Source organism: Podarcis filfolensis (assembly GCF_964270895.1).
Source record: "Podarcis filfolensis genome assembly, chromosome: 10".
Lineage (NCBI taxonomy): Eukaryota > Metazoa > Chordata > Lepidosauria > Squamata > Lacertidae > Podarcis > Podarcis filfolensis.
In genome coordinates this window covers 50,814,543-50,841,107 of record NC_139612.1, presented here as the reverse complement: position 1 = coordinate 50,841,107, position 26,565 = coordinate 50,814,543, and the positions used below count along the sequence as shown (strand labels likewise).

Below are 26,565 nucleotides of genomic sequence, written 5' to 3'. Positions count from 1 at the left end.
CTCACCCTTCTCCCTCTCAGTAAACATGGAGCCTTGGAAATCCAGGTCCGTAATATAGCCCTAGCCATGACTGGGTCCTTCTCATCATTTTCAAGTCAACAAATCCTTTTTTAAAAACTGGAGGTTGAACTAACTGATCCTTCTATCTCCTAGTTTTTGATGTGGAGGGGTAGGCAGGGAGATAGAAATTTAAAGTATGGAATAACATTGTCATATGAAGGGGGGGGGCTGATGCAATCTGAAGTAGAATAGCGCCACCTCCTCAGTGGGAAACAGGCAAATGTGAGCCAGAGACACGCTCAAAGGCTGGAGGATGAAGGAGGCTGTAAATGGGGGGAGGGTAGTGCAGATAAATGTGAAGGGCTGGATTAGTATTATTACATTTACTGGTAAGTATTGGCTTGAAATAACCAGCCAAGTCTTTAGCTGTTGGAGGCCTGCCTGTATAATAAACTCCCTTAGCTGAGAGCATTTCTTATCAGGATGTCGTCAGGGCTTGCCGGTGCCTAATCTGAAAAGTGACAGGTCTCATGTGCTACACCCTTCGGAGATCCTTTCCCCCTGTCAATCATTCTGCCAGTTGGGGAAGAATTACACAGGGTTTCTCTGATTAGTTTCCCTCCCCGATTAGCATTCAGTTGCACTTAGGGGATTAAGTTCTTTGTGCTATGGTTTTGCCACCTACACATATCATCCTAATGCAGCTCTTAGGATTTGTACTGATGCACGTGGACTACTTTGTACTGACATCTGCATTGCTGAATCAAGAAGAAACAAGGCCAGGTTTACCCCTGATGTGTTGATTCTGGTGACCTTCATCTCACGGAATAGGATTTCTGAAAGCTTCGGCTATTAAGAGAACTAGGGTACCTCAATCATCAGAAGAACATATATAGATCACTTCCAGGTGACCTGTTTCTTACGCGTTCATCCTGATTTATTTGTACAAAGTTTTGGGGACGTTATATGACACCAGTCATTTCTTGAGCATTCATTTCTATTTGTTTTGTGGGAAGGTTATGCAATGTCACATTTTTTGCAATTGTTATCCCGCACTTTCTGTTAGGATATTTCCGTTCCACCTTAAAAGGGAGCAGGCTTTGTGAGTCACAGAGTCTGCGTATTTCCTGTTCACAGGAAGTTTATGTTTTGTCTTTGCTTTCGTTTCTCTCTCTGTGCCTGAACACGCAAGCAGGCAGTCATGTTTTTTCTTTGTTCTGACCAACGCTGAATAAACTTGAAAAATGCTCTCCTGCTGTGCATCTTTCGCTGTGTGAATTCTGCTGACAGAGCGTGCATCAGTTCTGGAATGTGGCAAGCTATTTTCTGGAGCTCGTGTCGCTAATTGCTGATACTGTATCTACGGGAGATCGATGGATCGTCCGGAGGCGACGTGGGGGCCATGATGGGCCATATCTCCCTGGCAGTATCCCAACACTTTCCAGTGTGGTTTTCTTACCACAAAGAGTCTCCCTTTGGAGGTGAAAGGAAACATGTTTGGTGCCCCAGAGTGCCAAGTACACATCTCCAGGAAGCCAGAGAAAGATGCGTCGCCACAATTTCTAGACCCAAATCTGCTTCTCTTCAGCTTGGTCCTGGCCCCGTGTGCCTTCAGACCATCCTCTGAGACGGAGAGCTCCTTAAATCATTGTGCCAAACTCTAGTGCAAACAGAATACAGAAGGCTAAACAAAGTGACTCGTGGACAAAAACTTAACACCATTACCAACTTGGAAGTGGAAGGAAAGAATATTCAGAATCCAGTGGAAATTAGAAAATGCTTCCAGAGGTACTTTAAACAGTTATATACACAAGGGCCACAGAAAGAGTTTGTTATAGACCAATTCTTGAAAACAAATGGACTACAAAAAATCTCTCAAGAAAATAAGTTAATGTTGAACTATAAAATAACAGAACAGGAGGTGGAAGGTGCCATCCAGAATATGCAGTTGGGCAAATCTCCAGGGCCGGATGGTTTAACCTCAAAATATTATAGATCTTTGAAAGATTGGATAATTCAACCACTAAAGGAGGTCTGCAATGAAAATTTGGAGAGGGGAAAAGCGCCATAGTCATGGAAGGAAGCCTATATTACACTTATACTGAAAAATGAGTCTGAAAAGACACAACTTAAGAACTACCGCCCCATATCCCTGCTTAATGTGGATTATAAAATTTTTGCAGATATTTTGGCTAAAAGGCTAAAAAAAGTATTAGTGGAGGAGATACATAAAGACCAAGCCGGCTTTCTCCTGGGTAGACACTTGTCTGACAATACGAGGAATATAATTAACATTTTGGAGAAGTTGCAAGTGAACATTAATACTAAAGCAGTCCTAATCTTTGTAGATGCGGAGAAAGCCTTTGATAATATTTCTTGGAGTTTTATGAAGAAAAATCTTCAGGGGATGGGGGTTGGTCAAGGGTTTGAAAATGGTATAAGTGCAATTTATTCAAAACAAAAGGCTAAACTAATAGTTAATAACGTGGTGACAGAGGAATTAAAGATAGAGAAAGGGACACGACAAGGCTGCCCAATTTCCCCATTGCTTTTTATTTCGGTCCTGGAGGTTTTGCTAAATATGATCAGAAGGGACCGTTTGATTAAAGGTATACAGGTCGGAGCCAAACAGTACAAATTGAAAGCTTTTGCAGATGACTTAGTATTGACATTACAGGAGCCAGAATCTAGTACTAAAAGGGTATTAGAATTGATTCAAGAATTTGGTCATGTGGCAGGATTTAAGTTGAACAAGTTAAAAACTAAAGTTCTTGAGAAAAACCTAACACTGATTGAGAAAGAGAGGTTTCAGAAGGAGACAGGTTTAACATTGGTTAAGAAAGTAAAATACCTGGGGGTTAATATGACCGCTAAGAACTTAAACCTATTTAAAGACAATTATGAGAAATGTTGGTCAGAAGTGAAAAAGGATTTAGAAATATGGTCAAATTTGAAGCTTTCTTTGTTAGGTCGAATTGATGTTATAAAGATGAATGTATTGCCAAGAATGTTATTTTTGTTTCAATCATTGCAAATTTTGGACAAAATGGACTGTTTCAAGAAGTGGCAGAGAGACATTTCTAGATTTGTTTGGCAGGGCAAGAAGCCTAGAATAAAATTTAAAATACTAACTGATGTAAAGGAAAGAGGTGGATTTGCCCTGCCAGACCTTAAACTCTATTATGAATCAGCAGCATTCTGCTGGTTGAAAGAATGGCTGCTTCTTGAGAACACAGACATTTTGGATTTAGAAGGTTTTAATAATGTTTTTGGGTGGCATGCATATTTGTGGTATGACAAGGTTAAAGCACACAAAGCATTTAAAAATCATATTGTCAGGAAAGCATTGTTTAATGTCTGGATAAGATATAAGGACTTACTTGAAAATAAAACCCCAAGGTGGTTGTCACCGATGGAAGCAAAGGCTCAGAAAAAGCTCAATATGGAGGCCAAATGGCCGAAATATTGGGAAATTTTGGAACAAGAAGGAGACAAATTGAAATTGCAGAGTTTTGAGAAATTAAAAGATAAAGTGCGAGACTGGCTTCGCTATTATCAAATAAGGGAGGCTTACAATTTGGACAAAAAAATTGGCTTCCAGGTGGAAAAATCAAAATTGGAAACAGAACTGTTAAATCCCAAAACAAAGATACTTTCAAGAATGTATAACTTGCTGTTGAAATGGAATACTCAGGATGAAACGGTTAAATCCGCTATGATTAAATGGGCACAAGATGTTGGACATAACATTATGTTTGCTGACTGGGAACAGTTGTGGACCACAGGTATGAAATTTACGGCATGTAATGTCTTAAGAGAGAATATTATGGAAATGATATACAGGTGGTACATGACACCAGTCAAGCTTGCAAAAATCTATCATTTGCCCGATAATAAATGTTGGAAATGCAAAGAAAATGAAGGTACATTCTTTCACCTTTGGTGGACGTGCCCAAGGATAAAGGCTTTCTGGGAGATGATATATAACGAAATGAAAAAGGTATTTAAATATACCTTCTTGAAGAAACCAGAGGCCTTTCTCCTGGGCATGGTCGGCCAATTGGTGTCAAAGAAGGATAGAACTTTCTTTATGTACGCTACAACAGCAGCAAGAATACTCATCGCAAGGTATTGGAAGACACAAGATTTACCCACCCTGGAAGAATGGCAGATGAAAGTGATGGACTATATGGAACTGGCGGAAATGACTGGCAGAATCCGAGACCAGGGAGAAGAGTCGGTGGAAGAAGATTGGAAGAAATTTAAAGACTATTTGCAGAAACATTGTAAAATTAATGAATGTTAAAATGATGTTGGATTGAAATCAAGCGGCCTTAGCAACAAGGTTAATAAGAATATCTAAAAATGGATTGATAACGGATGAAAATGTAAAGTTATAATATGTTGAGATATAGAGTTAAGATAAAAGAAAGAGGGTAAGGATTTGCTGAATTAACCATGTGAACGGGAATACAAAAAAGGGAGGTGTGAGGAGGTCAGGGAAATAAGCAAATGAAATTTAAGATATGAAAAAATAGATTTGTTTTTAATTATTTTTTATCTACTTTTTCTGTATTTTTTATCTTTTTTTCTATGTATTTTTTTCTTTTTTTCTTTTTTCTGCTTTCTTTTTATTTTGTAATTTTCTTCTTTTTGTAAAACTTCAATAAATATCTTTTAAAAAACACAACAAAGTGACTCGTGGATCTTACTAGCTCAAGGCTTTTCTGCAGATTAGCCCGAAAGACCCAAGGGACCAAATGTAATTTTCTTTGTTCTTCCTGCTCCCGCTAACCGTTTGCATTACATTCTGGCATTGGCTGCTTCAAGGCAATCTTGGCTCGGACGGTGGCAGGTGGCATTAAAAGGGTTCTGCACCGAGCAATATTGCCAAGATGGCTTGCTTTAAGTGGCTCGGATATCAAAGAGCTGCTTCTTCATTAGAGAACACATTTCGGTGATTAAATAGTGGCCCAGTGCTTGATTAGCATGGTGGTGCTGCTCTATGTAACATCGTTCTAGCCTAAATGTAATTACTTTAAAAATAGCAGCAAGGAATCAGATCGTTATGGTGTTATAAATGAATAACACGGTGGCGGGAAGCCACCCAAACCACAAGCCCATGAAAAGGATGGGGGGAAGGGGGGAGCAGTAAAGGCAAGAGATGCTGCAAGATGCTTTTTATAGCTGGAGGCAGCAGCAAATTAGTCATGAACTGTCAATGGGATATTGAAGCAAAGACCAAAAGATACAAAAGGATAGAGTCACAGGGAAAGGCAAATGAAAGGAGGAAGGATGCTTCTGCTAGGGAGACAAACATGATTCTTGCTTTTAGATTCCAAATAATCTAAAAGCTCTTTTAACAAATGGACCCAGTGCTTGTTTAGTGGGTATTCAATGGACAGGGCTGCCTCAAAGGTGTAAGGCAGAGGTTTGCAACCTTTTGGAGTCCACAGCTCCCTTGACCAACTACATTCTTTCTGCAGCTCCCCTGTGGGGAAACATGCTCCAAGTCTCAGAAGCCCAGTTATGTCACCCCTTGTCTGCAGAGCTAGCAGCCCCTCACCCCTTTTCCAACACCCTCCCTTGTGGAGTGTTCCCTCAGCCTCCTCGCCTCCTCCCTCTCCTTGGGAGTCCTCCGGGCAGCCACCGCCACCGCCCCTGGTCTCTGAGCCACCCCACCCCCTGCCCAAAGAGAGGTGCCTTCTCACCTCACCCCACCCTGGGAAGAAGATGCCTCCAGCCTTAGTTGGGCCCAACAGAGACTGGCCAAAGGTGAACGTGAGGCCAGCATCTTACTCGCCTTGGGAGGCAGCAGTGGCAGCAGCCACGTAAGCCTTTGGGAGGCAGAGAGGTGAGAGGGCATCAGAGGAGGGAGGGAAGGAAAGATGCCAGTGTTGCCTGAGGCACCCCTGACCATCATTCAAGGCACCCTAGGGTGTCACAGTGCTGAAAACCGCTGGTGTATGGGGTCTTCAGCAAGGGACCAGGCAGTGACAGCAACTCTCCACTAGGTGGACCAGGGGACAGCCCTACCATTAGAGACACAAGGCCCCTTCAAACTGGGTTGTTATTTTCATGGGTTTATTCTGAGACATGCCATTGGTGCAATAATAGTACAGTGGTACCTCAAGTTAAGAACTTAATTCGTTCTGGAAGTCCGTTCTTAACCTGAAATTGTTCTTAACCTGAGGTACCACTTTAGCTAATGTAGCCTCCCACTGCCGCCACCGCGCCACCGCCATGCGATTTCTGTTCTCATCCTGAAGCAAAGTTCTTAACCCAAGGTACTATTTCTGGGTTAGCAGAGTCTGTAACCTGAAGTGTCTGTGACCTTCAGTAAGTTCGCTCTTCCTGATCTACAGTTAGAATAAAATTCTGGGCCAGAATCCCAGTTGTAAATCACTGTAGCTGCTGAATCTGCAAGAGACCAAATAATCCCAGCCTGGCCCACAGTCCTCTCCCCACCACGTCCAACACACAAGGCTGTTTCTGAGGTGCCGTATAGCTTCTGCTGTTAAGGCTGGAAGGCGCTCCACAAAAATGACTGGTAGAAGTCAACAAGTGGTGATTTCAGCCCATCGGAAAAGGAACAGAAGACTTGGGAGTGACCAATGGCACACTGGGATTTGGGCATGGACAAGCCTCATGAAGTTTCAACTTTTACACATGGCCAGTTTGAGCGCTTCAATTGCACTCATATGAAGGCTGTGTTGACCACTTTAAAAAGCAACCAGCAGTCTTTCAACTGATGAATAAACTAATGTTTGTGCCCCCTTCTCTGCATTTTTCTAGTTCAGAACATCCCCAATATGTTCCTGCATCAATTTCGTTCCCATGGCAGCACGTCACCAAGCTATCAACACTCTTTCATCAGGTGCAGGTATTGCCTCAAGGCAACCCACACAGAGAGCCCTACTCTCAAGAACCTGATAGGAAACGGATAACATTTTCTCTTTTTTGCAGTTTCTACCACCAACCATAGCATGTAGGATTATAAAAAAACAACCCTCATGGGCTTCAGGGTGCATGTTTCCTTGGCCCTTCTGCCAAGCAGGCCGGAACAGTCTGCCACCTCTGCCCAAGGTTGCTGTGGTTTAAAGGACAAAGTCAAACCCTGTCATCTTGGGGTTACTCCAGACAACCTATGTAATCACAATTCACCCTGTTTTGTTGGCACAAAGCTTATGCAGAGGTTAGACTATGGACACTTCCAGATTACCTGTTTCTGTTTGCAGGGAGATTAAACCATGATGGCTATTCAATGAGCATTCACTCTGATTTGTTCATGGGTTGCCTATGCAACAATATCCCCGTCACCTTCCTTATCTCAAAAAGACCAATCTTTTGAGGAAGCTGGTTTGTTGTGCAAGACCTCCCCAGTCAACTATAACTGTGCAACCTGCATTTTCTGGCATGCGGCCGAATCCCACCAGAGAACAGCCACAGTCTTTGAAGATCATTCATCCTGCTTTGCTTGCACAAAGCTGATGTGATGGTTAGACTATATCTGGTCTATATTGAGCATTATTCTAATTCATTTGTGGGGAGTTTATTCAACAGTAAGTGTTCATCTTGATTTGCTGGTGTGGTGTTTACACATCTTCCTGTTAATCCTTCATCCACCCTGCACTTTTCAGGGCTTCCCCCCATCACATTTCTAACCACAAAAGGTCCATTCTGTTTTTTTAAGTACTGTAGATTTGATGCACCAGGGTAACCGAGTGCTTTGATACACTTTAACTGCACAAATCTGAAGTTCTGGAGTGAGCTTGAATCCCTGTTCTGTTACTTGACACCTGCTATATCATTAGTCAAAGATCATCTGAATTGTGGCAAGTACAGCAGAGAGCATGCAAGAGAGTGGCTCAGAATAATGTACCTGGGACCCTTTGCCAGAATCGGTGGTTTCAGATGTCCACTGTCTTAACACCTTCCAACAATTGCAACTGAAAAACAGGTATTTCTTCTTTCATTTAATGGATCTCTCAGGCACGGAGTAAAATGGGCTTCATAATTTTCATCCTTTGCAAATAAGTAATGGCTATCAGTTAATAATAACACAGTGGTGTGAAACATACCTTAGGAAACCCGAAACTGGCAAGAGCTTGACTCCAAAACGCAGCCCAGTTTTTTCCAAGAAGTTTATTATTATGGTCTGCAAACTGGAGCCAATTGTCGGCAAGGTCTCCAGCAAAATTGCTCTCAGAAAGGGCGGTGCCCTGCAGAGTCTGCTCATTTCTGGTGGAAAACATGGCAAGGAGAATGTTTTCAGTGGAGAGACTCCCATTTGAGCTTGAAACCCAATGTCAACTCAGGGAATCTGAACCCACAGAAAGCAAGCTCAGGAAACTGGCTCCACCATAATCCCTGAAAAAGAAAACTGCTGAGTGTCACTCAGTTCCAGTTTGTCAAATGTCCTTGTTTTCCATCTACCTTCCTAAGTAGTTATGAAACATAACCTTTAATTATAACTGACCAATTTGAATAAATAATGCCATGAACATTTTACTGTTTTTGAGGTGAAGGGCCTTGCTGGACCCTCACATACATTTATCTATTTATTTCTTGTTTTCTTGTTTGCATTTATATCCCACCTCTCTCCTCAAGGAACTTAAGGTACATGGTTATACTCCTCGTCATTTAACTACCACAACAACCCTATGAGGTAGGTTAGGCTGAGAGTGACTGGCCTGCAAGGTCACCAAGTGAGCTTCACGGCTGATTTGAACCCTAGTTTCACAGGCCCAAGTCCAACACTCTAACCGCTGTACCACACAGGCTGTCTGCAGCAATCTCAGCATCTTTCCTACTGTCCTGGAACTGAACATCAAATTATCCGGCAACCGTAGGGCCAGTCCAAATGTGAGGCCCTCTGCTGGGTAAATGAGTCCCTCATTCTTGTGACGGGCACCTGCTACAAAGTTCCTAATGGGTTAAGAGAGCAAGAGTCATTTTCCTTTTCCTTTGTAAACCACCCTCTTTTCTTCGAAGACAATATAGGGCTACGGCTGATTATGTTTCTTGAGGCGAACCGTATCTGCGCTTGTATGAAAGGAGCAGACAGGCCTGTGCATGCAGCGAAGCCATATGCCTGAGTGGCATCTTGGCCTTTCTGAGGAGACAAAGTTAGCACGTAGGCCCTCTGTTTGCCACACGTCAGACTTTGCATAGCATTGTGTGGCTTTTTTGTTGCTTTGACTAAGCTCTGACCTGCTGACGGCAGGCTTGCCAACCACGCTCTGGGGGAGCAAGGCCGTCTTGGCAGGGCGCGATGTTTCGCTAATTCTGCACATGCGCACAGAGCGGGCATTCTTGCATAACAACACATTGCAAGCAGACTTGGTGCCAGCTCACCCAGTTGGTTCTTCTAATAAAAGACCCAAAGGCTATATAAGCGCATAAGAAGAGTCCTGCTGGATCAGACCAATGGTCCATCTAGTCCAGGAACCTGTACTCAAAGTGGCCAACCAGAGGCCCATGGGGAGCCCACAAGCAGGACCAGAATGCAACAGTACTTTCCTCACTTACGATTCCCAACAACTGGCATCCAGAGGCGTTAGGCCTTTGGCAGCAAAGGTAGAACAAATAAGATAAGAATCCCCGTTTTGAAATGACCAGGAAACAGCTTTAAACCCTCAGTCAGCCATGAAACTCACTGGGTGCCCTCAGGGAAGTCGTTCTGACTGACCTCAGATTCTAGTGAGGCAGAAGCTGTGCTCTGGGTTCCTTGGAGAAATGATAGAACAGATACACCTATAAATAGTCTGAGTCCTGTCGTGAGGCAAGACCATCCAGCAAACAAAACTAGGTAGGGCAGAACCAATTTCAGACACACAAACACAAACACAAAGGCAAATTCCCTATGAGGAAAACTGTGTGATTTATTTGCAAACATGCCCCCGTTTTTGGACTTTTGCTCTCCCAATATGCAAAGAAATCTCTTTTGGGGGGAAAGGAAGTGCTAGGCTGGAATGCTTCCACCCACCTCCATTCAACATTTTTGCATGCAGTCCCATTCAACATTTTTTGGAGTTAGTGGGTGGGCAGATGGGGATGAATTTCAAGCATAGGGTGCAAAACTGATCAATGGTCCTCCTGGTGCCTTGTGGCCAACACACACACACAGAGAGAGAGAGAGAGAGAGAGAGAGAGAGAGAGAGAGAGAGAGGCTGTTGCATTGTTCTGGGCATACTGGGGAGAATTTTGTTCAAGGTAAATTATTTTGTTGCTTAACCACCATTTTAATGTCCTTGCCACTATCTAACTATTTTGGAACTGTTTTTCAGTTTGGAAACTCATGGGGAAATGCATGGAAAAGTGGGACGAATGACTGATTAATGGGGAAGGCGTGTAAACACTCTGTGAGCAAATTGGGATGAATGCTCATTGTTATGTAACTGCCCCATAAACCAATAAGAACAAATGTTCAATATAAACAGGGCATAGTTTAACTCCTGCATAAACATTTTACAAGCAGATCAGGATGAATGTGCAATGAACAGGTCATCTGTAACTGCCCTGAGAAGTGGGCTAATATACAGAGAGATATGTGTGTGTGTTTCTGTGTGTGTGTGTCAAATAAATATTCTAAACAAACAAATATCATATGCATTTGAAGTAGCATCATGAACTAATACGATATTAATGAAATCCTATGTACAAATCTTTATTCTTTCTCCCAGCCACAAATGCTTATACTACAAGCTCATCATGGCTATGGTCTTTATTGAGATTTAATTCTGATTTGTTTGTGCAGAGGTTATATGGCACCAAGCATTCTTCCTGATTTGCTTGTGGGCTATTTGTTTGTCTTCACATTCATTCCACACCTTTTGTTGTGTTTCCTCATCACTTTCTTAACTGCAGAAATTCTGTTGTTGGTTTTTGTTGTTGTTGTTGTTCTTTAAAGCGTTTGTTGTACTAGGGTGGCACAGCACTTTAATTGTGGAAACTTAAATTCCCTGGTACGTGCTTGAATCCCTCCTGGAAAACATCGAGAGTCTGGAGGAGTCCCTTCAGTGTGGAGATGAACATATCTGTGCAGGAAGGGGCAGCTGAAAGCTGAATCAGAACATTCCTGCTGTCAAATTGTGGGCAACGATAAAGGAAGCAAAAGTTCCACTGGTTGCGCACAGGGATAGGATGTATTAGACCATGGGTAGGCAAACCAAGGCCCAGGGGCCAGATCCGGCCCAATTGCCTTCTAAATCCAGCCCACGGATGGTCTAGGAATCAGCATGTTTTTACATGAGTAGAATGTGTCCTTTTATTTAAAATGCGTCTCTGGGTTATTTGTGGGGCATAGGAATTCGTTCATATTTTTTTTCAAAATATAGTCCGGCACCCCACAAGATCTGAGGGACAGTGAACCAGCCCCCTGCTGAAAAAGTTTGCTGACCCTTGTATTAGACAAACTGTAGACTGTAGATTCTTCACAACAGTTTAAATGTGAAACGAGAAGAGCAGATGAAGGAACACTGGGAAGCTCAGGGGCAGCTGCAGACCAATCACACTTGGGATCCGCAAACCCTCAAATATATCAAGACCCCATGCCAGGCTTTTCTGACTTCTTTTGAGCAAGTTGTGCCAGAGGCTCTAGGACAAATGGGCTCCACTCGCTTTTGTTGATGATTATTTTAATGTCAGTGATTGTGATATGAGTTTGTTGTGGTGCAGTGGTTAGGGTGCTGGAACAGGGTTGTAATCCCCACCATGCCATGAAGCTCACTGGGTAATCTAGGGACAATCAGAGTACCCTAACCTAACACACTCACAGCATTGTCTTGAGGATAAAAAGACGAGGGGAAAACCACATCCCCTATGCTGAGCTCCTTGGACAAAATGTAGGGCTTTATGGACCATTTTTATTCTCTGATTCTTGGGGGGCTCTTTGAGTCATAACAGTGGAATGAAAATACCTTGTGAAAGAAAGTGAAAGGCAAGGCAAATATAAGGATTTCTTTCTCGGGCTATAATGAGAGAAGCCAATAGTTATGATTAGACAAGAAATTAGATGGGGAAATTTTGGACCTCCCTGGTTTTTTTTAGGCTCTTCTGTAAGTTGGTTCATAACTAGCCATTCTCAATGCCGTCTTCCTTTGCCAGTATGAGCTGGGTTCTTTGGCAACTTGGCTTTGGGTTTTGCTGGCGTTACATAATGGGCCTTTTAAACTTCTCTGAGTACACCGGCAAATATCTGCCAGTGTTAACCAAGAAAAATAAATGAAATAGCTACTCAAACTGAAGTATGCGCAAGTTAGCTAATGCACAAAGTATTCTTCATCTACGGACAAATGTGCCATTTAGCATCCAAAAAGGAGAAGATGGGGCATGGTCAGTAACTATATAGTCCTGGTGCAACTGCATAGTAATTTTGTGTTCCTCCAGAGTTAAACAGCTTGGTAATTATATTCGATGGTTCCCAAAATATCATTTAACACGTGTCCTGGTTTGTAAGCCTAAAATAATTAGGAGTTTGCTTGGTGATTACATGGTACTTACCACATATATGTTCTGCCAATGCATGATCGTTATATACCCTGTTATTAAATGATCACCAATTTTGCAGGTCATAGAAAGGATTTCTAAACATATCCCTCCCTCTCATATCTATTGAGGCTTCATTGGAAAACCAGCACACTCCTTCTCAGGGTGATTTTTCTAAAGGGAAACTTCAGAGATTGCAAGTCCTTTAGGTGATCTCCAAGCTGGCTTGCTCTCCTGGAGACATCTTGGGCTTTGATTTGTAAAGGGAGAAAGGTTTCAAAGGGCTGTCCCAATTGCCAGCCTGTTTACTCTCAAGTAATCAAATTCTGTAGGGTTTATTTCCAAGAAAGAAGAGTACACTTACTAGGCAGTAAATTCTATGGAACTTAGAGGAAATTTGACCATTTCATTTCTCATTTTTCCCATTCAGTTCTCTACATTTCCTCAGCAATCTGAGATAGATAGATAGATAGATAGGCAGATATAGATTGATAGATGATAGATAGATAGGTAGATGATAGATAGATAGATAGATAGATAGATAGATAGATGATAGATAGATAGATAGATAGATAGATAGATAGATAGATAGATGATAGATATAATTTCTCAGCATTTGGGTGCAAATGTGTACTAATACAGTATACACTTTCTTTGTGTGCCATTTTGACAAATATGCACATTTTGGTCAAATCCCCTGCACAATGCATTTTGCATGTTATTTTGCACAATATACAGTGGTACCTTGGGTTACATACGCTTCAGGTTACAGACGCTTCAGGTTACAGACTCCGCTAACCCAGAAATAGTACCTTGGGTTAAGAACTTTGCTTCAGGATGAGAACAGAAATCGTGCTCCGGCGGCGCAGCGGCAGCAGGAGGCCCCATTAGCTAAAGTGGTGCTTCAGGTTAAGAACAGTTTCAGGTTAAGAACAGACCTCCGGAACGAATTAAGTACTTAACCCGAGGTACCACTGTATGCACACTTTCTACTAAATTGTGCATTTGTATACACATCACCTGATTTAGCTTTTCCTAAAGCAGTGTACACCAGAGTAGGTTCAGTTGACTAGAAAATTTAGGACATATTTCTAAATAGTCGTGTGCCATGATCCCAGTCATAGACATGTCCGCCTCACCTGCTGACTTCCAAGGAGTATACGTGTATGGAGGGCTGTAGCACCTGTGGAAAAGGTGCCCAGTTCCTGGCGTTGCCAAGTAGGCCTGTGTAGTGGACAATACTGAGTTAGATGGAACAATGGTTCGAATGACCATAAAGCAGCTTCCCTATAATAGCACATTCCTCTGAGTAGAGAATGCTGGAGAGCCTGTGTTACTCCTATGCAATGAGCTTTCAAAATAAGGGGAGGGTTTTGCTTTGCTTTTTTACAGAGAAACGGATGGCAATGTGGAGTGAATCTGATGCCACAGATGTTGGTCCTTCCTTTGCCCATCAGCTTATTTCCTACTCAGCAGGTGCATTTTTTGAATGGCTAGCTGGGGGTGGGGAGCAGGGGCTCAACCACAGAAGATATGCCAAGCCACAACAGACAGACCACATGTTGTGGCTTGCATTCTTTCTGCAGTAATGATCATGATTGCCTTCTTTGAAAGCCGCATATTTTCATTAGTCCCGACTTTGAGGGAAACCACCTTTTTCCAGTTATTTCTCAGTTTGATAGATCGCTTTGGGCTCTTGCCTTTTTAGGGACATTAAGGAAGCCGATTAATCTTCCTTATTTATCCCATTAAGCCAGGCACAGGGGCTGCGTTAGCCATTCTGCTGAGTAAGCGGCAGCTCAGGACTCCAGCCAAATTAAAATGCCTTTTGTGGCATTTCGTTCTCCAGACATTTTTCCAAATGGGAGAGCAGTTTTCCTCCTTTTCACCATGATTCTAAGCAGGCTTAGAGAGAAGTAAAGGTTGCAGCCCACTGGGTGTTACTCAGAGTAGATCCACTGAAATTAATCCACCTACTTTGAGGAGGACTACTGTTGGATAGAAGCCTAAGTTTGGCTGAGCACCAGTGAGACTTAGGGTAGAACCCTGTATGTGTCTTATTCCAATGGGTTCTTACTCCCAGTTAGGAATGGAAGGACTAGTCAACTTCAGTTTTATCAATCTCTCATTTTTCCAATCTTAAATCCTGCTCTCTACATTCCTGTAGGACAAGTGGTGCAGCAATAAAACAGTTAGCACATTTGCAAAGCTAAGCAGGGTCCTGCAAATATAGTTTGGCTGGAGAATTTGAATGAGAATGAATTTGAATGAGAATGAATGGCTGTGTTTCAGTTGTCATAATTGTTTTGGAAAGTGCAGATTTGGGAGACTCTGCTTTAAATTAGCACAGAAACTAATTTCTCCCCCATCACTATTCCCAGGTACATGCAGGTAGAATTGTAGCCTTGACTGTGCTCAGGATTGTATCTTGTTGTTGTTGTTGTTGTTTAGTCATTTAGTCATGTCCGACTCTTCGTGACCCCATGGACCAGAGCACGCCAGGCACTCCTGTCTTCCACTGCCTCCCGCAGTTTGGTCAGACTCATGTTTGTAGCTTCGCAAACGCTATCCAACCACCTCGTCCTCTGTCGTCCCCTTCTTCTTGTGCCCTCCATCTTTCCCAGCATCAGGGTCTTTTCCAGGGAGTCTTCTCTTCTCATGAGGTGACCAAAGTATTTGAGCCTCAGCTTCACTCCTTCCAGTGAGAACTCAGGGCTGATTTCCTTAAGAATGGATAGGTTTGATCTTCTTGCAGTCCGTGGGACTCTCAAGAGTCTCAAGACTGTATCTTAAAGTTCCCTAATGGAAACAGTGTCTGAGCCTTTGACACTGACCAGTCAATGTACACTTGAACCTCTCTCAGTCCTGTATCTTCCAGTTGGGGTATAGCATACCAGTTGAATTTCTGCCTGGCTTGCTGCTGCTATTCAGAGCAATATATTTTCTGTATCATTTGTGTGTGCGTGACCCAGGAGAAATCACCGCAGAAGTTGCAACCTGAGGTGATTATTCCAACACCCAGCAACTTTGAACCACATCTGCATAGCAGATCACAGCTACAACAACATTTTTCTGGCTCCGTTCTGTACAGTGCTGCAAAGAGAACTCCCACTTAGTCAATTCCATAACCTCACTGGAAACTGGAGGTGTGACCAGACATCCCTTATGGTCCTCTGAGGAGGAGAAATGAAGACGGTTCAACATCTGCTCCTCAGCGGAGGAACCAGAATGGCTCAAGTGTGCAATTCAGCCCATCTAGCTGACCCAGAAACAAAATCGCATGTCAGCATTTGCAATATTGTAAATCACAGTTAACAGCTTGAAATAGTGTAAGAGATACTAAACACAAAGATCGGTCTATAGCTAAGTGATCCTCAGGATACCTGTTGATACTCTACTATTCATTTTTCTGGCGGGGGCAGACGGCGGACAGCTTTCATCACCAAAAAGTAAAGTTTCTGGAATACTGTTATCTCAGCATTTTTTAAATAACATGCATACACACAGACACATGCCCACAGATGGATTTTTTTAAATAAAAAAACCAACCGTTGTAAGTAGTCAGCCAAGCCTTTAATAAATGTGGCAATTGTAGATTTCCACAGGTGCACAGCAGACAACAGTGGCTGATGATCCCTCTATTCCTATTTCGAATTGCTTGAGGTTATCCCCCTGCTCATTTAATCCCCAATCATAGAACTGTAGAATTGCAAGGGACCTTGTGGGTCATCTAGTCCAACCGCTGCAATGCAGGACTCTCGACTAAAGTATCCATGACAGGTAATCCTGTGAGGTGGGTTTGGCTGAGAGGCAGTGACTGGCCCCAAGGTCACCCAGTGAGCTTCATGGCTGAGTTGGGATTTGAACGCTGGTCTCCCAGGTCCCAATCCATCCCCCTGCCCTCGCCCTGTCAACTGCCTGCTGCATAAAACTATGATGTGGGACCTGTGGCCCTTTGTATGTAATTGGACACCAACTCCCATCAGCCCAACCGGCATGGTGAATGGTGAATGGATGATGGGAGTTGTAGTCTAACATGTGGAAGGCGATAGGCTCCCCGCTCAGGCTGCAGGATATAAAGGCAATCAATTGTCTTCTGAACCAAAGAACTGCAAAGGTTGGGGTCTTCATGTCAATCACTTATGTTAGATATACTTAAGAAGAGGCTATAACCCTTGCTCCACTGGAGGTGCCTTTGCTGAACCCAAAATTATTTTAGCACGCCTTTTGAGGAGCAGGGGCATTGCGTGTTCAGACCCAGAAACCTCCCCCCTAAATAAATTCACACTTGACTCAGATTTTGGTTTGGCTTTTTTGGCAGAATTTAGGCCACAACTTTATTGATTACAGAAAGTGACTGGTTGCATAGGCTCTGGTTCGACTAGCTCCCTGCCATGCAGGTAGCACTGACCCAGGGCGCCAGCATAGGTCAGCCAAGGGTGAACACCTGGATAAGTGGAAAGCCAGGAACGGGCTAATTCTGCCACCCAAATGTCCCCCTAGACTCAGGCACAGGCACAACCCCCGCTCAGGGGTTGACCAAACCGTCGAGTCCCTGGATTCCTTAAACGGAATACCCTTCACATAGGGATGGCGAGAGCGTTCTCCCATCCCTATCACCTGAACCAGAGCCTATCCGCAACCTTACAAGTTGTGAGTATTTGCTACGTGGCAGGTGAAACCCAAATGGCAACAGCCAATCAGCCAAGTGGGGAAAATTCTTGCCGTGCCCCTGTCCCAACGACAGACGACACACAACGGCATAGCAAGGTCAAGTGCAAAGCCCTAAAAGTAGGGAGAGGTGGGTGGGTGTTCCGAATGCACGCGCCAAAAGAGGAAGCTCTGGGTCACGTGCATGGGCATAAATAGGTCCCTCGAACCATTTGGACTGTGTCCCATTGGCCAGATTGTACCCAACTTTGAGGGACCCACCAATTGGGTGTTGTGGCTGACCAATCGTACCCACCCACAACACAGGGTGTCGGTTTTCCAGGTCTCACCACAATACATGCCCTCTTTAAGTGAGGACCCAATTTGCAAAAACTGGAGTGAGCATGTTAGAGAACAGCTAAGGATTCTCCCCCCACCCACACACTCCCCCAGCAAAGCTGCATGCAGATTCTGGTGTGTGTGAAAGCTGACAGCACAGTAATCTAGCTGGGAGGTCTCATTTGCATTTCTAATCATGTGTGCTGCTAAGTAGGTCCCAGGGGTGTTCAGGAGTTTCCCACACGGAAGTAGTCTTAGAATTACAGCCGCTCTTTCTCAAAGACTCACCTCTGGGTGGTTAGTGCTCTTTGTTCTGGTCTGTGCCTGTACTATTGCTAGTGAACTAAACCACCCACATACCAGATCGGCTGCAACAGATAGCCCATTGGGGAGGGGACGACTTAATGACCCACCCGCCCGCTCGCTCTCTGACGACACCTTTGGGGTCAGCAGAATCCTTTCTCTGGGTCTGAGGGCAGGTGCAAGAACACGGGGTGGTCTTTTTACCACCCCCTGACCACACAGAGTTAATATAGCTAGATTACATTCAGGAGATAGCATAGGGGCCGGAGTAATGGGCTTGGCAGGAAGAGATCCATATTGAAATCTCTGCTTGGTCATAATGAAGCACAGTGGGTGGCCTTAGGCAAATCCATAAGGCTCTGCTTAAACCTGCCTGAGAGCTCCTATAGATTGTGAAACTAACACAGAGATTGTATCATTAGTTTGCATTACCATTATATGGAGATATATCAGGAGATGAGATTTGGGATTAATAAAACCAACACATGCTATCCCATAGAGCTGTTATTAATATCCTATCCAGTGAGGGAGGCAACACTGTCTGTATCTATCTAACAATCAATCGCCACATTTTTAAGTGTACTGCTATTGAAAAGTTGCTGTTAATGTACTTGCTGTTTGATTAGGAAAAACTCAGGGAAAGGGGCAGATCTTACACACACACACACCATTCCTGGAAACTCTAAGATAATATTCATGGTTCGATCACATACCAGGAAAGTCAGGTTACTCTGTTGTAGTTGATGGCGAGGGTCTTGCACAACAAGCCTGCTTCCCCAGATGATCAGACTTTTTGTGATAATGACAGCAAAAGTGAAAGGCAGTGGAAAGCATGGTGAAAGCACCTAGTGATGACACAGTCTAGCCTAACCTCCCAGCAAACAAATCAGAATAAATATGTTCATTATATAGCCAACATCACCCTACTTGTCCCACAAACAAATAAGGATGAATGCTCAATAAACAGGCCATCTTGAAGTGACCGTAGTCTAACCTCCTTGTCATCTTAGTGCAAGCAAATCAGGATGAATGCAAAATATATCATGGAGTTGGAAGGGACCTCAACAGTCTGCTCAAAACGCCTGCTGATGCGGGGAATCCTCTCCTACAGCATCCATGATTAAGTGATCAAAAATCTCTAATGAAGGAGAGTCTACCACCTTCTGGAGCAGTCTGTCTTGACTGCTGAACAGCTCATACCCACCATGCAATGCTAGGAATATACTGCATTGAGGTTTCTGAAGCTACAGTCCTATACACTCTTTCCTGGGTCAGATCCCATTAAATTCACTTAGACACACATGCATAGGAAGACGTTGAGTTAAATATATTCCTTTGTTTGATGTCAGCCTGCTTTGGATGGAGCTGCTTCTATTTCTAATGGCTCGAGCTGTGCACAGCCACTGTTTGCTGTCCCAGGTGGAAGAAAACACCCAGATGTGTATTGTCCTGCTCTTTTGCTTGACCTTCCTGGATTACAATGCCCCAGGGCTAGTTCACAGCCAAGTCTTCCTATAAGTATCCAGCCAAGTTTCTTGTTAACTGGTCTTGACTCATGGAGCTAATGAAAGCAGCACCTCTCTTGTAAGCAAGCAGAGTGGGTTGGGATTTCTAACCCAGAAACCACTGAGTCCTGCTATTGCTCTCCTGTAGCCTATAAACTGCTTGCTTCTTGGGTCACTCAGCAAGCGATTGTATTAGGTTACTTAATCCAGAAAAAAATACATGTGATTGTGGGATGTTACCACCAACCAGGGGCAGCCAATGCAGTGGTCTTCAGGTGTTGGATTACAGCTCCCATTATCCCTGACCATTGACCATGCTGGCTGGAGCTGATGTGTTCAACAACATCTGCAATCTGCTCCATTGGCTCTTCTTGCCAGAGGCATTCTGCAGACTGTGCAGTCAGGCCCGCAGAGCACAGCATAGGCCGTAGTTCTTACATGCATCTATAGATCATGTCATTGCTGTACAATGTATGGCTCACAGTTGAGTTTTGATCTACATCTGCATGTGGGTTACCGCTGTGGGTTTTAACCTGTGATGGCTCATTCTGATGGGCAAGTCACCGCTTGAAGCCGAGCAACAAATTTGCACATTTGACTCAGCCCCAAACATGAAATACACCTTGTGTGCACGTCTCTTGCACAAGTCCCATTCATTTCAATAGTGCATGCACCAAGGAACCTCTCCATAGATTGTGTCCAGATTCATTTGTCCAAAGGGCAGCACAAGGCCTCCCAAGACATTTTGTTGCCTGAGGCAAAATAAAAGATGGTGTAGCACCCACCAATCCCAGATACAGAAGCTGCTTGGACTGGCCATTGACTCTTACCTCAGTGCTGGTGATGGAACAGTATCCTCTGCTGCACCTGAGGAAGTAGGCTAGCTTAATAAAATAATAATAATAATAATAATAATAATAATAATAATAATAATAATGCTGCAGTAATATTGCTGTTGTTGATGATAATACTTTTTTATTCTTACAACTCTGTTAACCACTCTGGGAACATAAATTTCTGTTGAAGGTGTGCAACATAAAATTTGTAAGTAAGCAATAAACAACACCTCAGCCGCAAGTCCATTCCACATTCTTGTGACAGTACAGTATGCGTCTCCTGGGGAAAAGTTACAAGGAGACGGGAGAGCATTGTGGCTCATTATGGTCCCTCATGTCTTTTGAACCTCTCCAAGTCCTGGCAAGTGGCATCAGAGACTGACTCAGAGCTTTGTACTTTGTTCCAGGACAGCGTTTATTCTTTTAAAAAAGGCAGGGGGCCCTAAGCATCCCAGAACATGAAAGGACTGAAAGAGAGGCGTGGGGTGTTTCTGCCAAGCTTTGAAAGAATTAATGCAGCAGGCCCAATAGCCACCTGAAAACCGCAATGGGAGACTTCTTCGGCTTTGCTTAGGAAACAGGATTTGTTTCTACAGAATTCACGAGCGTCTTACATGGACTGGAAGCAGAACATGCAGTTTCCATATCACCTGTGCACATATTACTTGCACACATGTCCAGCTGTGGGGAACTCTATGGGAAGACTCTTGAGGGAATATCAATATGAGACCACACAAGTAGAGTTACCACTGAATTGAGTTTTGTTTTGTTTTTAATGCAGGATGCAACCATGAAGATGGCCATTCATCCAGCTGCACCGGAAGGAGAAATAAAACAGCGAGGCCCCCTTCATGGACTGAGCTGGCAGAAGGGGTGGGGCAGAAATTCAGCTCAGTTTAAAGGTATACTTACTTAATTCACACTTTATGAAACAATATGAAGACCAAAACACAGCCATTGTTTGGATTCTCCAAATTCTGAACTCCAGTCGAGTAATGTGTACAAAAAAATGCATTTATGAGGGTAAAACATGCATGCAAATCTATCGATCGGTGAAAATAACACCAAAAATGCATTCTATCAGAGAAAAATGCTTGCATAAAAATGCATATGTTTTGAGAAATCCAAACTAAAACGCTGGTGAATTTTCATGAGGACTTAAAAACAAATCATGAACTGATGGGGTTGGAAAAATGAGACCCTGAGAGAAACTGAAAAGGACAGATTTGCCCATCGCTAGCTGAGCCCAAACACACTTTGGCTTCTCCTCTCTCAGAACTGTCTCCTCAGGGGTGATTCCACTTGGTAACAAATATGATGTCAGGATGAATGGCATCCCAATTGTCTGATCTTCCTCTTCCTGAACACTTCCTTTTATGCCACGTCTCTTCCATTGTAAGCCATTATTTTAACTTGTACACCACCTGCCCTAGACCCACATTCCTTCCAATAGATCAACCCATCTGGGAACTGCAGTTTTCTTGTCATGGCAAAGTGAGAGATATTCCCAGCTGTGGCTCAACTCAGCGCACCCAGAGTTCGTCTCCGGTTTTCATAATCCACTTCCTGCTTCCATAACACTGTGAACAGCTTTCTTCCTTTGTGGGAGATGGGAACAGGGGACCTTACATAACCTTGATGAGGGAAACAACTAGCCCGGTTCCCTTGCCATAGCAATTGTTTTCAAGTTGATAATCCAGGAAATACATGTCTTCTCTATTTACTCAGAAAAGAATTAATGGCCCTCAGTTTTTTGATGGCATCCTCCCACACCTCACTGTTGCAACGGAAAGCAGACACAACCAGGCTGCTAGAGTACTTAGGCAGCGCTCTATGACTTAAGCACTGTGTGCCATGCGCGATGGTTGCTAATGAGACCTAATAATTCTCTCATTGTTATTCTAACACGGTGCAGCAGGACAAGTGAGCCTGTAAACAGAGATCCAACAAAAATAAAACCATTATAATCACAGCCTGGGTTGTAAATCACAGGCTAGGGTGTTCTGCTGTGGTTTGACTCCAAGCCAGGGAATAGTCAAATAATCAAACTGCAGATGGTAGGGCAGCAAATCGACTTACATTTAAACAGTGGCAAGGCTCCAAACGACAGGCGGAAAAATGCTTTGCACGATACAGGAATTCTCCCACCTCCCCACTTCTTGTTAACTAGGTCTATAAAATAACCAGACATGTTAACCAATAATAGTGTTATTCCTTGCAAGTGCGTGTGCCAACCCAGGTTCACGGGCTCGGCCGATCCTGTTACAAGCACCGCTAAAGAGCTGCCATACTAATAATAATTAACATTTCATTTCCAGGCAACTGAAGGGGTTTCTTCCCTCCACCCTCTGGAAAGATGAACTCCTGGTGTGAGGAACATCCAGGTGGTTTGGCAGTTTTACAAAAGGTAAAGGCAGAATTCTAGCTTTGCCACATTGTTTGTTTGTTTGTTTGTTTGTTTGTTTGTTTGTTTTTGGATGTATATCCCACCCGTCCTCCCGAAGGAGCCCAGGGTGGCAAACGGATGCACAATTTTAAAACAGAGCAAAGCAAAAACATTATAAAACACTTAAAACATTCTAAAAACGATTACAGTGAAAAACATATAAAAGCGGTCTCAGTTAAAAACATTCTAAAAGCAGTCAACAGTGATTCTGGGGTTGCCAGAAACAGTCACCAAATGTCTGGGTAGGCAGGGTTTTCCCCCACACTTCTCTGGAAAGTTAATCATGATGGAGACAGGCGCATTCCACTAGGGAAGGCATCACATCTGGAGAGCTATCACTGCAAAGGCCCTGTGACAGGTGAATGCCAAACTTGAAAAATAATATTAGAATGCACAGTAGTTTTTTAAACCTCTAAAAGTTTAAAAAGAGAAGCATTATTTGGATTTCCATGATTTACCCTATGGTTGCCCGGGCAACACAGGAATTGACTGCAGGCCCTCACAAAATGGGTGGTAGCTGAACTGGACCTAGGATTGCTTTAAAGACATTTTTCTTTAAGAGTTCTCTACCTTTGTAATAACTGAGAAGCATACAGCCCTGAAACCATGGTTGAGGTCTAGAATCCCAGAAACCTAAGCTGGAGCTGCTCAGATAGATCCTGTATGGGGAAACAGCAGGTCTCACTTTAACAACAAAAGCAACCTTGCCGCCGTGCGTCAGATCCATGGGTTGGGAAAACCAAGCAGGATGTTGAATTGCACAGGGACCTTCTTAGGGCTCAGCACAGATGTTCATAAAAGAATGCTAGTTTGGAATCTCAAAGAGAAAAGTTGGTGCTTGCTGCTTCTTTAGAATCAGGAACAATTTTGGAATGTGTTTGGATATACCAGAAGCTTTTGCTGCTGCACACTGCAGACCCTCCAAGTGTCCCTATTTTCCAGGCACGTCCCTGATTTAGAGAAGCTGTGCTAGTTTCTGATTTGATCCCGGAATGTCCCACTTTTCCTTAGGGTGTCCCTATTTTCATTGGAGAAATGCTGGAGGGTATGGAGTTATCTGACCCCCAAGTTGTGTGAAGAAAATCCTGCATAGGGAAGTTTATTTAATGTTTTATTGTGTTTTTATATATGTTAGAAGCTGCAGAGATTGACTGGGGCAACCCAGTGAGATGTGTGAGGTATAAATAGTAAAATTATCATTATGGAATGGGATGTCCCTATTTTCATCGGAGAAATGTTGGAGGGTATGACATTGATGACATTAGTATGGATAATTCCTCCTTCAGGGAAAAGTACGTTTCTGTTTATTTCTCTGCCAATCAAAGGTAAACGAAATGGATGGATTGCCTTGGCTCTGTTGAGCATGCCTCTCCAAACTGTCATGTAAGGTGATAGGGGAGTTGTGAAACACAGGGATCAAACACATACATGCTTAGAACTGCCATAAAGGAATCTCTCTAAGCATTTTATACCTTCACTCCCTTCCCCACCTCTCCCCAGCTCCCAGCAATATTTAGAGGCTTCCTGTCAGTCAATTTGTGGTTTAAAAGGAAGCAACCCCCCCACCCCCAGTCATTCAGCAAGCAAGCATCATGTAAACACTTTCCCTTAAAGCTTTAACTAGTAAAAGCCTGAGGACCATACCAGCAATTTCTTCATTTTTGTTTAAAAGAGAGACAGAGAGAAACTTGTGTTTTTGATTTAGAGAGGCCAATGTAAAAAAAAACACACACAAAAATACCGACTCCCAGATTGAGCTGCAAATTATAATTCTTGAAACATGTTCTAAACAAAATAATCGTTTTGCTAAAAAGCCATGTTTTTGCTAAAATCCTGAAGAACTGTTAATTGTGTCACAACCTGTTTCCGGAAAGAGGAGCTGATAAACAGAAGGAAGGAAGGAAGGAAGGAAGGAAGGAAGGAAGGAAGGATGGATGGATCAGTCTATTTATTTACCCAGCCTTCATCGACACAGACACTGAGGTATAAATAAAAAGAAAGGAATTACACCACGTTCAGTTTTAGCAAGTAGAGGGGCATGGTGTCTACTGGCTCATCAGTTACAATTTGATCTATATGCTCACACTTAGTTAACCTTATGGGGTTGTCCAAATTTGAATATGGGCAGGGGCAGAGTTTCTTGTGGAAGAAATTGGTGGAACATGGCATATATACATTAGATCGATGTTTACAGAAATGTGTACGTTAGAAGAAAGTGTGCATTAAAATGAATATATTAGTGAAAATAGCGTGTAAGAAGTAAATTACATTGAGAAAATTTGCTTGCAAAAATGTGAGCAAAGGAATCTTCCTTGGATTTCAGATCAGATGGAGAAGTAAGGTAAAAAAAATAAAAAATCTTATCACTTGATAGTACCATACTGATACCTGAATTACCAAGTGGTAATCAGAATATTAGCAGAGACATCACCTTGCCTTGCCAACAAAGGTCCGTATAGTTAAAGCTATGGTTTTCCCAGTAGTGATGTATGGAAGTGAGAGCTGGACCATAAAGAAGGCTGATCGCTGAAGAATTGATGCTTTTGAATTTTGGTGCTAGAGGAGACTCTTGAGAGTCCCATGGACTGCAAGAAGATCAAACCTCTCCATTCTTAAGGAAATCAGCCCTGAGTGCTCACTGGAAGGACAGATCCTGAAGCTGAGGCTCCAATACTTTGGCCACCTCATGAGAAGAGAAGACTCCCTGGAAAAGACCCTGATGTTGGGAAAGATGGAGGGCACAAGGAGAAGGGGACAACAGAGGACGAGATGGTTGGACAGTGTTCTCGAAGCTACCAGCATGAGTTTGACCAAACTGCGGGAGGCAGTGGAAGACAGGAGTGCCTGGTATGCCCTGGCCCATGGGGTCACGAAGAGTCGGACATGACTAAACAACAACAACAATCAGAATATTGTGGTAAATTACCACTTGGTAAATCCATCCTGCCAGAATCCACGGCCATCAGGGGTTTAGGGAAGCACTTCTAGTTTATTCACTGGACAGCCTTGATGCCTGGCATCTTTCCCCCTCCCCCCCCATGAAGCACTGGGCACTCCTGCCCCAAGTGCGGAAGCTGCTGTCTGGACAAGTCCTTATTCCTGCTTCAAGAGGGACATTATGTTCCATACAAGATGGTAAACTCCCCAAGTTATTTAAAAACAAAAAAAACCTCTCCAATATAACATTAGACGGAAGCAAACTTTACACGGGAAAGCATCGATTCTGAATTATTACACTGGCTTGGACACTTCCAGTATTTCCTCTCTGCTGGATTGAAACTGACACATGTTCTCCAGACTTTTTTTTTTTTTAAGAACACCATTCTTTCACCCTTAGATTTACGGTAAATCAGTGTTGCTCAGAGGAAACTAGCAGAGAAACCTCTGTTTCCTTTGATGCATTCCTAAGTCTCTTACTTGGAGAACAAAATTGGTCTGGTATGTGATTCAAGCCAGCTTCCTCTGGTTGCCAGCCAAAAGATAAAAGCAGCACAACCTTGCATCGTGGAGATGTTGTGCTTTATGTTACAAGATGAAGTCCATTTTTCTTGCTGCCCTGTGTACAGTCATTAGATCAAAATTAATTGGAATCTCTTATCAGGCACAAAAGTGAGGAAGAATCCCTGGCTTCCACATTTCTGTTCTGTGGTGCCAAATCAAAGAGCATCAATGAGCTATTGGACCTGGAAAGTCTTCGGGCCACTCTTTTTCTCTCAGCCTATCCTACTGTCAGGGACACGGGTGGCACTGTGGGTTAAACCACAGAGCCTAGGACTTGCTGATCAGAAGGTCGGCAGTTCGAATCCCTGTGACGGGGTGAGCTCCTGTTGCTCGGTCCCTACTCCTGCCAACCTAGCAGTTTGAAAGCACGAAGTGCAAGTAGATAAATAGGTACCACTCCAGTGGGAAGGTAGATGGTGTTTCCGTGCACTGCTCTGGTTTGCCAGAAGCGGCTTAGTCATGCTGGCCACATAACCCAGAAGCTGTACGCCGACTC

At 43.4% G+C, this 26,565-nt stretch overlaps 1 long non-coding RNA gene across 1 annotated transcript in view; it reads left to right on the top strand.

The window, feature by feature from the left end:
• LOC310743724 overlaps nt 1–26,565 on the top strand; it is a 75,949-nt gene that overhangs the window by 33,408 nt on the left and 15,976 nt on the right. Inside the window, exons 2-3 of the long non-coding RNA XR_014539189.1 lie at nt 20,904–21,024; nt 22,441–22,529. This is a non-coding gene — a long non-coding RNA (uncharacterized lncRNA). The remainder of the gene's footprint in view (nt 1–20,903; nt 21,025–22,440; nt 22,530–26,565) is intronic.